The sequence below is a fragment of the Bombina bombina genome, chromosome 12 (genome assembly GCF_027579735.1).
Source record: "Bombina bombina isolate aBomBom1 chromosome 12, aBomBom1.pri, whole genome shotgun sequence".
NCBI classification, from domain to species: Eukaryota; Metazoa; Chordata; class Amphibia; order Anura; family Bombinatoridae; genus Bombina; species Bombina bombina.
Genome location: NC_069510.1, coordinates 16,676,935 through 16,689,591, shown reverse-complemented (window position 1 = coordinate 16,689,591; position 12,657 = coordinate 16,676,935). Strand labels below are relative to the sequence as shown.

At 37.8% G+C, this 12,657-nt stretch overlaps 1 protein-coding gene across 4 annotated transcripts in view; it reads right to left on the bottom strand.

The window, feature by feature from the left end:
• LOC128642919 (uncharacterized) overlaps positions 1-12,657 on the bottom strand; it is a 112,811-nt gene that overhangs the window by 56,180 nt on the left and 43,974 nt on the right. For 2 of the 4 annotated variants that reach the window (XM_053695804.1, XM_053695806.1), the window contains exon 2: positions 3,774-3,856. The exons of the other annotated variants lie outside the window; for them this stretch is intronic. The gene's annotated coding sequence lies outside the window, so the exon portion shown is untranslated. The remainder of the gene's footprint in view (positions 1-3,773; positions 3,857-12,657) is intronic. 4 annotated transcript variants of the gene reach the window in all.

Here is a 12,657-nt window from a genome sequence, read left to right as displayed (position 1 = left end):
GCATAATTTGGGTTACCTGCATGTGTAGTATTAGAAGGGAGCAGTAGGGAACTCGCCTCCTGGAGGACAGGGCCCCCCAAGGCGGAAGACTCAGCAGTCTCTTGAATCCCCGAGCTCGAGGAACAAGGAGCTCTAGAACGGCCTGAGGAACATAACTGATGAACCTGTGCCCACGGGTCCGATTCACACTCATCACAGGACGAGAAGTCTGACCCAGAAAGTTGATCCGATTCAACATCAGTATCCTCCATAGTTGGATACTTAAAGTGGACTATAACAAAAATAAAAATGGAACCAGACACCCCCAATGACTGGGGCACTCACCACCTCCTGATAACCAGACCGCAGCAGACTATTACTTAGACACCACACAGACAGGAATGCGGAAATGGGAGATACGGACGTAAATGACGCGGACGTAAATGCCCGTTCACCAGGTGAACTGTACAGTCCAAAAAACAAAAGCACGCCCAACCGTAGGGTTGCTTCACTTTGAAAGCCTATATGTTCCAAGCCAAGAGCCAGAAAAACACTACACATAAGCAGGTAAAATCACATAATAAAAACATGATTACCCCCCTCCTGTTAAATAATCCCCCTCAGGAGATATTAACCCTTGATTCCAAGATACTAAAGGAGTCCCATTGAGACCCCAAAATTTACCTAACAAATGTGTTACCGTGCAATCAGAGAAGGTAAATGAAATGATCTTACCGGAATCCACGCCGTGGAACAGGAACACGGTCCTTCAAATGTGACGAATAGTAGCATCGCCTCCCCCATGGACTTGAGAGAGGACAGCAGGTAGCGAAGCGAAGTTCGACAACGCCAAGTGCTGAAAAGGAGCTGTGAATACGAGTCTGGATGGTGTCACAGGGGAAGCTCCCACTGCATCTCCAAACTCTCACTTTCGCCCAAGCCTTCACACGTTTCTTGTCGAAGAGCAGCACCCTCCGTAAGAAACATTAATATAGAAAAAATAAAATAAATAAATAAAAACCTCTGACACTTCTCTGCCAACCTCCTGGGACGAAAGGCAAACAATGGCTGGGGAGTCTTTGCCTGCTCCTGGTGGCCAGGTTCTTATTTCCCAAAAGTAATGAATGCAGCTGTGGACTCTTTCCATTTATGAAGAAAAATAACATACTTGCGCACACATGATTGTTATTTTGTAATGATATTAATTCTATTAGTAAGTTCTGTGCTTCCTTCTGCAAGTGCTCCCGTTAGGTCATTACAAGAAGACATTAGTTTAAATTTATTTTGTATTTATGTCAAAAGAGCTTATTGAAGCAATTTAAGGAAAAATAGTTTCACCAAGTGCCGAAAAACTTTGCCAGCACCAAACTGCATTTATTCTGAACATTTGTAATGAAATGGTACAATACATCAAATTTCCTTCATCTGATGCAAGACCAGGCAGACCTAATATAACACATATCAGAAGACCTTGTATATCAAGCTAACAAAAATAACACAGCAAACTGCATCCACAATTCAAGCTCTGCTAGACCAGGAATTTCCTATCCCAATAAGCAAAAAAAACAAAAACAGGTCTAAACATTTTAACATAGGCCAAACAATATGGAAATTTCAGTCGAAAATGCCCTGCTTCTGATACATAAAGATGTGACCATTTTGGTTGCAATTTTAGAGTTGTGGAGAGATGGCACCAATTTGTGTAAACCTACAATTAAAGGGAAGGGGTATGAAACCTAAAAAATTTAATATTTTATAATTCAGACAGAGCATACCATTTTAAAAAAACTTTCCAATTTACTTCTATTAACAAATTTGCTTCATTATCTTGGTATTTTTTGTTGAAGGAGCAGCAGTGTACTACTGGGTGCAAGCTGAATAGATCAAGTGAGCCAATGGCATGAGGCAAATGTGTGCCACCACCTGTAAGCAGCAAGCTCTCAGCTCCTAAGCCTACCTGGGTATTCTTTTTGACAAAAGATACAAAGAGAATTAAACAAAATTTGATAATAGAAGTACATTTGAAAGAGGTTTAAAATTGTATTCTCTATCTGAATCATGAAAGAAATATCTGGGGTTTTGTGTCTCTTTAAATATTGTGAAGGAAATATTCAGGGGGGTACTTTGCCTATTATATAACTAGTGACTTGCACAAGACCAAACATACATTGGCCACTCTATTCTGTAGAGGGGTGCCATACCTTCTGGCTTAAAACGTGGGTGCAAGAGTTTTCAATATCTGCACAACAACATTCCTAAACACACATTGAAGCTGTGACATGAATATCTAAAGTCCAAGGAGGCGAATGGACAGCTAATTTGCATGGTTTTCCCTGTGCTGTCACCAGACCTCAACCCCAATGAACCGTGAAACTCTAAAGGAGTGCGGGAATAATGTGGATTGTTAAATTCTGCACAAACTTCAATTGCAGATACGTTTAAAGCAGGAAATGATGGTCATATACTGAGATTTTTATTTGTGATATACAATTATGTATTTGTGAGGAATATTGTAAATTTTGACAAACAAATTAGTATTTCTAAAATGCTGAACTAAAAGCAGATTGTGGTAGTGAACTCAGACTTTTGGACCCTTGTACATAAATTTTACGTTGCACTAACGTCTTGAGGTTTTTCTTTTTTTCCCTCTTTTATTCCATGTTGTGGTTAGTTGTATTAATTTGTATTTATGGTGAATAATGTATACCTTCAGGGGTTAGGAATTGTGAAGTATTTGAAAAACATAATGCTACGTTATTAATTGAACAGTATTTATTTTTCAATTTGAATTGGTTTCCTGAATAGCAATAAGACAGCATTATACAATTAAGGGAAACATTTACTTTTAAATTGATAGCCAATCTCAAAGTGTATTCTTTTTAAATATGGCTTTGTAGATGTGACAGATCTATGACTATAGCTGATATAGTCGAAACGCGTCAGACCCTGTTAATTTATTTACCCCATACACTGATCTGCTTTTAAATGTCTACAGCACTGTTAAATATTTTCATAAATACAACTCATTGGGATTTATTTTTTTCTTTAAAACTACAAGTACAATCTGTTCATTGTTACCTAGATGCAAAAAAACATATCCTAGTAGCAAATTCTCTAGGACCTAGTAGTTGCACTACATGTGACAGCTATAGCATCATATTATTTAAAACTGCTCAAAAGTTTTTTTTAAGGTTTTAACTTTAAGCCTAACTCCAATTTCATTTATTGTCCAGCAACTTGGTTCATTTTAGAGGAAAATTAGAACCTGAAAACTCCAAAATGGTGTAAAAGACTGAGATTGCAGGTGCGTATTTTACCTATAATTAATTCAGCTGCATTAGAATATGTGAATATCTATTGCAGCTGAATGAATTATAGGTGAAATATTCAAGTTATACCTATAACAGAGTAAAACATTTAGTGTTAGTATATTGCGCTTCATGATTTTAAACAATATATTTATATAATTATGAAATTGGAATTATAACTTTTATGTATAATATTTCAGTATTTAATATATTCATATGTTTTTATCCAGTCAAATCAGCCAAGATGCTTTTAAATATAGAACACTAACAGAAATCGCACTCAAAAAAATATTCTACCGAATATCGACACATAAAAGTCTACCATATATTGCTAATTATGTTTATTTTAATGACAGATAATAATTTAAATAATCAATTTAAAGGGTCATTATAGAAGTATAATTTGTTAGAGCACGACGGCTTCACAAGGGTAATCCCTGACACATATTTGCCCATGATATCTTATCATAATGAATATTATGTTACCATAATGACATTGGCAAGCCCTGGCATCTCGTGACTCAAGTCCAGATTGGCTTCTCTATATAAGAATTCTGGTGGTGAAGATGCTGAAAAACAAACAATTACATCAAACAAGGTGCAAATCTGTTTCAATAGCGTTCAAACTCTGCCGATATGTTAATCTAATGTAAGACTGACGATTTTTTTTATAACCAAGTACTTACTGTCCCTTTAAAGGGGTATTCTATATTGTTAGAGCATTTTAGTTTTAAACTAATTACATACTTTTACTATGATTTTAATCCCAGCAGAGGGTTTAATAAAAATTGTGCTCATGTGAGACACTCCAGATGAGGATACAGCTGGTTATCCAATCTGCATCAGGCATACATGCATATGCACCAATCAGTAGCCATATACTCATTGGTTTGTTCCAGGACTGCAATTTCACCTATGTGTTTAACCATAATTTGATAAAAAAGAAAATTCCTTTACTAAACAGAGCATTTTTACGCTCAGATATCTGTTTAACATTATAGACACACCAGTTCTGAAAATATGTCTTCTCTAATATCCTGCTCTGAATAGATTTAACATGCTGTTTTTTGCTCCTCACAGAGAAATAAATTGTTTTACTTTTGGATGACAGTTTTACATATTCTGCCAGTGTGGAAAATCTCAAACATTCTTAACAGTTAGTGCTGGAAAAACACTAAACCACTGAAAGGTCATTCACTCTGCGGTATGTTTTTCTCTCTCAGCTTTAGTAAACAGTCTCCGTTTTGTACTCAAAGGGATATGAAATGGTTTTTTCCCTTTCTCGATTCAGATAGAGAATACAATTTTAATCAACTTTCCAATTTACTTCTATTATCTAATTTGTTTCAGTCTCATTGTATCATTTGGTGAAAAGCATACCTAGGTAGGCTCAGGTACTGCCGATTGGTGGCTGCACATATATGCCTAATTACTGCTTCTTCAACAAAGTATACGAAGAGAATGAAGGAAATAGGATAATAGAAGTCAATTGGAAAATTGTTTAAAATTATATTTTCTATCAAATAAAAAAATGTGGGTTTCATGTCCTTTTAAAAAGAGACATGAAACAAATTGAGATTTCAATAAAAACAACATTTTTTTTTACTTGTTTGGAATGCTTTTAAAGAATAATTGAATACAGTAGAATTGCATATACATAGTGCATAATAAAAACACAATGTTAATAGCCGTTACTATGAATTTGAAATAAGCATTATATAGTTTTTTCTGACAAATTTCAAAATTAACCAATCACAGAGCTCAGCCCCTGGGTCCTATACTAACTTCATGTAGAGTGTAACAATATATTTTAAAGTTATAGAAGTTACATCATAAAAATTCTAAATACATTCCACTCTAAGGCAGTGAAACACTATTTTTAGGGACGCTCTGGGCTGCCATTTTGAATATTTAGCTAATAGATGTTTCCTAGTGCCAAATCTCAATTTATTCCCATGATCATATGTGCTTCATTCTCTTGGTATTATTTATTGAAGGAGCAGCAATGCATTTCTAGAAGCTAGCTAAACACAATGGGTAAAACAATGAAATGAGACAATAAGTACAGCCACCAATCAGCAGCTAGCTCCCAGTAGTGCATTGCTGCTCCAGAGCATACCTAGAAATGTTTTTCAACAAAGGATATCAAGAGTACAAATCAAATTAGATAATAGAACTAAATTGCAAAATGTCATGTTCTACCTGAATCATGAAAGTTTAATTTTGACTTTACTGCTCTTTTTAAAGAAACTTTATTTCTGTAAGCCTCAACTCCTTACAATATGATTTACTTCTATACAGAAGTCCCTGGATCCCCATAAAGTAAGGGCTGAGATAAATGAAATTGCGATGCTCCGACACAGAGAAAAGAAACAGAGGCGTCACAATGGCCTAGTACCACCGACACAGGGGAAATTGGTGAAAAAAGCTGGAAATATACTCACAAACGTTGAGCACCCAATGGTGCTAGCGAAGCGGACTGGAAATTTTTAGCAGTGGTCCAGCTCACTGATCCCCACCGGCAATCATGTCAGATCATATAATCTGAGGAGGTGATGCCCTTTATCTGTATATGGATGGAGAACACAAAAACCATAGCCCAATACCATATGGTCAGGGGTAAGATAATAGGAGACAAATGATTGCACTTACAAGATATAAAGCACCTCCAGGTGCAGTATAAGCAGACTGGGACTTTGCAGCCTCCCAGCTGACTGAACTCCACAGCAAACAGTGAGAGATAATCCAACAAAATCTCGGAGTATAACAATGAACGCCACCACAGCAGCAAGTGTATAAATAAAATTAAAAAAAATATTTAAAAAGCGACGCATTTCACAGCCTCTTACAGGGCTGTTTCCTCAGGCTATGATAAAAATAACTAAAATACACTTGCTATATAAAAGGGATAAAAAAAAACTCTCTTATAGGTTATACAATTGATAATAATAAACACCTGTGTAAGCCACCAATTGGTAATTAGTTGTCTTAGTAACCAAAGAATAACACAGTGACCTCACAGGTGAAACAAAAACATAAACACATAAAAATAAGGTGTACATAGGCGATTTAAAAAAAATATATAACATATACCATTCTGTAAAATAAACCACTTATACAATTATATAGTGGGCTATTTGGTACCCTTACATCATGACAAATTCTTAGCCTCGCCATAATAAATATAAAAGTAATACATATAGTGTATAACAATTTGAAACATACCTCTATATAAAATAATATATACATAGGCCTACCATTTTGTATATTTGACCCAATATCTAAAAATACCACAAACTCTATGATGGTTTACATTCATATATATAGTACAATGCAATACAAACAAACCCCTGCATGGGATAGTAAACAAATATTTGACTTAATACATAAAGATACTCTCTACGGTGGTTTTGCATATATGTATATTGTACTCGTACCATAACATAAATATAAAGGGGCCTATCTATCAAGCTCCGAATGGAGCTTAACGCCCCGTGTTTCTGGTGAGCCTGCAGACTCGCCAGAAACAGCAGTTATGAAGCAGCGGTCACAAAGACCGCTGCTCCATAACCTGTCCGCCTGGTCTGAGCAGGCGGACAGACATCGCCGGAAATCAACCCGAGTCTGCAGGGGGCAGCGTTGCACCAGCAGCTCTTGTGAGCTGCTATTGCAATGCTGAATACGACAAGCGTATTGCTCGCCGTATTCAGCGAGGTCTGGCGGACCTGATCCGCACTGTCGGATCAGGTCCGCCAGACCTTGACAAATAGGGGCCAAGGGATCAATCCTCACGACCCTCTATTAGGAATCTTCTGCTGAAAAAAATAAGACAAACCTGCCTAGTGAAGATTAATATGAAATCAGCAGTATCTTTATGTATTAAGTTAAATATTTGTTTACTATCCCATACAGGGGTTTGTTTGTATTGCATTGTACTATATATATGAATGTAAACCATCATAGAGTTTGCGGTATTTTTAGATATTGGGTCAAATATACAAAATGGTAGGCCTATGTATATATTATTTTATATAAAGGTATGTTTCAAATTGTTATACACTATATGTATTACTTTTATATTTATTATGGCGTTGCTAAGAATTTGTCATGATGTATGGGTACCAAATAGCACACTATATAATTGTATAAGTGGGTTATTTTACAGAATGGTATATGTTATATATTTTTTTAGATCTCCTATGTACACCTTATGTTTATATTTTACCTGTGAGGTCACTGTGTTATTCTTTGGTTACTATGACAACTAATTACCAATTGATGGCTTACACAGGTGTTTATTATCAATTGTATAACCTATAAGAGAGTTTTTTGATCCCTTTATATAGCAAATGTATTTTAGTTATTTTTATCAAAGTCTGAGGAAACAGCCCTGTAAGAGGCTGTGAAACGCGTCACTTTTTAAATAAAGATTTTTTATTTTATTTATACACTTGCTGCTGTGGTGGCGTTCATTGTTATACCACTCCGAGATTTCGTTGGATTATCTCTCACTGTTTGCTGTGGAGTTCAGTCAGCTGGGAGGCTGCAAATTCCCAGTCGGCTTATCTTGTAAATGCAATCATTTGTCTCCTATTATCTTACCCCTGACCATACGGTATTGGGCTATGGTTTTTGTGTTCTCCATCCATATACAGATAAAGGGCATCGCCTCCTCAGATTATATGATCTGACATGATTGCCGGTGGGGATCAGTGAGCTGGACCACTGCTAAAAAGTTCCAGTCTGCTTCGCTAGCACTCACTTCGCTAGTGCTCAACGTTTGTGAGTATATTTCCAGCTTTTTTCACCAATATCCTCTGTGTCGGTGGTACTAGGCCATTGCGCCCGTTTCTTTTCTCTGCAGATTACCAAGTATCAGGATTTGACCGTCCTTTGACAGAGAGCTGCCTTTCATCCTGGATTATATGGACGTTCTCTGTTTAGTTTATTTTGTTTTGTGCAACTCTTAAGATCAAGTGGGAAGCACCCCCTATGGGATTTGGTGCGTTTCTGGCACATTTTCTCTCTCTTTTTTTCTCGATGCTCCGACACAAACGCATATCTGTGTTCGTTTCAAATATTTCCAAAACCTCCTTTACCTAGAAATTCATTTTCCAGTTTCCTGTACACATTTTGAGCATACAAAATATAAAAGATAATATTGTCCCACTAAACTATGTTATATAAAGTAAAATAAAAATGTTTCTTATTAGATGTCCCCATAAGAACATTGTACGGGTTTTCTTCTACTGAAAAAGAGCATGTCGATGTCTGGGTTTGATAAAAATCATCCTGTGCCCTAAATTACTTTACTTGTTTCAGATGCTCCCCGGAAGTTCTGCACAAATTTGATCATAATTTTTTTAATTCCCTGATGTAAAATTTAGTTTTGGCAGGTAAGAAACACAGACCTAGATTTGGAGTTTGGCGTTAGCCGTGAAAACCAGCGTTAGAGGCTCCTACCGCCGGTATTTGGAGTCACTCAAAATAGGGTCTAACGCTCACTTTTCAGCCGCAACTTTTCCATACCGCAGATCCCCTTACGTAAATTGCGTATCCTATCTTTTCAATGGGATTTTTCTAACTCCGGTATTTAGAGTCGTTTCTGAAGTGAGCGTTAGACATCTAACGACAAAACTCCAGCCGCAGGAAAAAAGTCAGTAGTTAAGAGCTTTCTGGGCTAACGCCGGTTTATAAAGCTCTTAACTACTGTACTCTAAAGTACACTAACACCCATAAACTACCTATGTACCCCTAAACCGAGGCCCCCCAAATCGCCGACACTCGAATAAAATTTTTTAACCCCTAATCTGCTGACCGCCACCTACGTTATCCTTATGTACCCCTAATCTGCTGCCCCTAACACAGCCGACCCCTGTATTATATTTAGTAACCCCTAATCTGCCCCCCTCAACGTCGCCTCCACCTACCTACACTTATTAACCCCTAATCTGCCGACCGCAAAGCGCCGCCACCTACGTTATCCTTATGTACCCCTAATCTGCTGCCCCTAACACCGCCGACCCCTGTATTATATTTATTAACCCCTAATCTGCCCCCCTCAACGTCGCCTCCACCTGCCTACACTTATTAACCCCTAATCTGCCGAGCGGACCTGAGCGCTACTATAATAAAGTTATTAACCCCTAATCCGCATCACTAACCCTATAATAAATAGTATTAACCCCTAATCTGCCCTCCCTAACATCGCCGACACCTAACTTCAATTATTAACCCCTAATCTGCCGACCGGAGCTCACCGCTATTCTAATAAATGTATTAACCCCTAAAGCTAAGTCTAACCCTAACACTAACACCCCCCCTAAATTAAATATAATTTAAATCTAACGAAATTAATTATCTCTTATTAAATAAATTATTCCTATTTAAAGCTAAATACTTACCTGTAAAATAAATCCTAATATAGCTACAATATAAATAATATATAGCCAATCAATATAAATCTGATTGGCTGATTGAATCAGCCAATCGGATTGAACTTGAATCTGATTGGCTGATTCCATCAGCCAATCAGAATATTCCTACCTTAATTCCGATTGGCTGATAGAATCCTATCAGCCAATCGGAATTCGAGGGACGCCATCTTGGATGACGTCCCTTAAAGGAACCGTCATTCGTCGTTAGTCCGTCGGGCCAGCAGGATGTTCCGCGTCGGAGGTCTGCAAGATGGATCCGGAAGAAAGAAGATTGAAGATGCCGTTGATAGAAGACTTCATCCGGATCATGGACCTCTTCAGCTCCCACTTGGATGAAGACTTCATCAGGATCATGGACCTCTTCAGCCCCCCGCTTGGGCTTGGATCAGGACATCGGAGGAGCTCTTCTGGACAGATCGTTGAACCCGGTGAGGTGAAGATAAGGTAGTAAGATCTTCAGGGGCTTAGTGTTAGGTTTATTTAAGGGGGGTTTGGGTTAGATTAGGGGTATGTGGGTGGTGGGTTGTAATGTTGGGGGGCTTGGGTATTGTATTTTTTCTTTTACAGGCAAAAGAGCTGAACTTCTTGGGGCATGCCCCGCAAAGGGCCCTGTTCAGGGCTGGTAAGGTAAAAGAGCTTTGAACTTTAGTTATTTAGTTATAGGGTAGGGCATTTTTTTTATTTTGGGGGGCTTTGTTATTTTATTAGGGGGCTTAGAGTAGGTGTAATTAGTTTAAAATTGTTGTAATATTTTTCTTATGTTTGTAAATATTTTTTTATTTTTTGTAACTTAGTTCTTTTTTATTTTTTGTACTTTAGCAAGTTTATTTAATTGTATTTATTTGTAGGAATTGTATTTAATTAATTTATTGATAGTGTAGTGTTAGGTTAATTGTAGGTAATTGTAGGTATTTTATTTAATTAATTTATTGATAGCATAGTGTTAGGTTTAATTGTAACTTAGGTTAGGATTTCTTTTACAGGTAAATTTGTAATTATTTTAACTATTTTAGCTATTAAATAGTTCTTAACTATTTAATAGCTATTGTACCTGGTTAAAATAAATACAAAGTTACCTGTAAAATAAATATTAATCCTAAAATAGCTATAATATAATTATAATTTATATTGTAGCTATATTAGGATTTATTTTACAGGTAAGTATTTAGCTTTAAATAGGAATAATTTATTTAATAAGAGATAATTAATTTCGTTAGATTTAAATTATATTTAATTTAGGGGGTGTTAGTGTTAGGGTTAGACTTAGCTTTAGGGGTTAATACATTTATTAGAATAGCGGCGAGATTGGGTCGGCAGATTAGGGGTTAATAATTGAAGTTAGGTGTCGGCGATGTTAGGGAGGGCAGATTAGGGGTTAATACTAATTATAGGGTTAGTGAGGCGGATTAGGGGTTAATAACTTTATTATAGTAGGGGTGCGGTCCGGTCGGCAGATTAGGGGTTAATAAGTGTAGGCAGGTGGAGGCGACGTTGTGGGGGGCAGATTAGGGGTTAATAAATATAATATAGGGGTCGGCGATGTTAGGGCAGCAGATTAGGGGTACATAGGGATAATGTAAGTAGCGGCGGTTTACGGAGCGGCAGATTAGGGGTTAATAATAATATGCAGGGGTCAGCAATAGCTGGGGCGGCAGATTAGGGGTTAATAAGTGTAAGGCTAGGGGTGTTTAGACTCGGGGTACATGTTAGGGTGTTAGGTGCAGACGTAGAAGTGTTTCCCCATAGCAAACAATGGGGCTGCGTTAAGAGCTGAACGCGGCTTTTTTGCAGGTGTTAGGTTTTTTTTCAGCTCAAACAGCCCCATTGTTTCCTATGGGGGAATCGTGCACGAGCAGGTTTTTGAGGCTGGCCGCTTGCGTAAGCAACTCTGGTATCGAGAGTTGAAGCTGCATTAAAAATGCTCTACGCTCCTTTTTTGGAGCCTAACGCAGCCTTTTTGTGGACTCTCAATACCAGAGTTATTTTTATGGTGCGGCCAGAAAAAAGCCGGCGTTAGTTTTTCGGGTCGTTACCGACAAAACTCCAAATCTAGCCGACAGAATCTAAGACCTAGAAGAACAGGCAATTGTCCCATAGTCCTTGGCTGTGCTGCCATATATGGAGGCAGTTCAAGTTGAAGTTAAGTTGAAAAAGAACCCACTTCTGCAACAGCCCCTATGTGCTTGACACAATATCTGTAAGAGATTTGGGATCTCACATAAGGTAACTACTTATCTGCCCCTACAAGGGAACCCAGATTTCCCAGCTGGAATCTCCACAAAAGTCTCTAAATTATCTCAAATCCTGAATAAAAAACACGAGATCGAACATACCTATAGCGATCTACAGACCTCTGAGGTGGCGGACAGCAATTATCCTGATCGGAATGATTGACACCCCCTTCTAGTGGCCGATTGGCCGCAAATGTGCAGGGGGCGACATAGCACAAGCATTTCACCAGAAATGCTTGTGCAATGTTAAATGCAGAAAGTGCATGCTGTCGGCATTTAGCGAAGTCGAGCGGGCATTATTCGCTACAGCGAATCGTGTCCGCTTGACCATTAATAAATCTACCCAGAAGAGTCTATTTAAGAGTCTCTGGTACAGCAAAGAATGCAGAGGGTGAGGAATGCTACAATGGCGACTGACATGCGAGTGACCCAGATAAAATTGCTGCATAAGACCTTTATTACCCTAAAATTATTCCAAAAGAGGAGCCCTCAGACCTCTGGGAGATGCATGAGATGTCACTCTCATGAAGCAAGTATCCTGCACATGCTGTGGTAATGCCCAAAGTTACACAAGATCTGGGGTAGGATAATACATTAGCTGAGTACAGTTTGTCAAACACAAATAGTAATATCAACCATGGCTGTTAAGTTCTTACAATTTAAAACTTTGGCTAAGAAATAGAGGCTTTTTAATTATAGTGT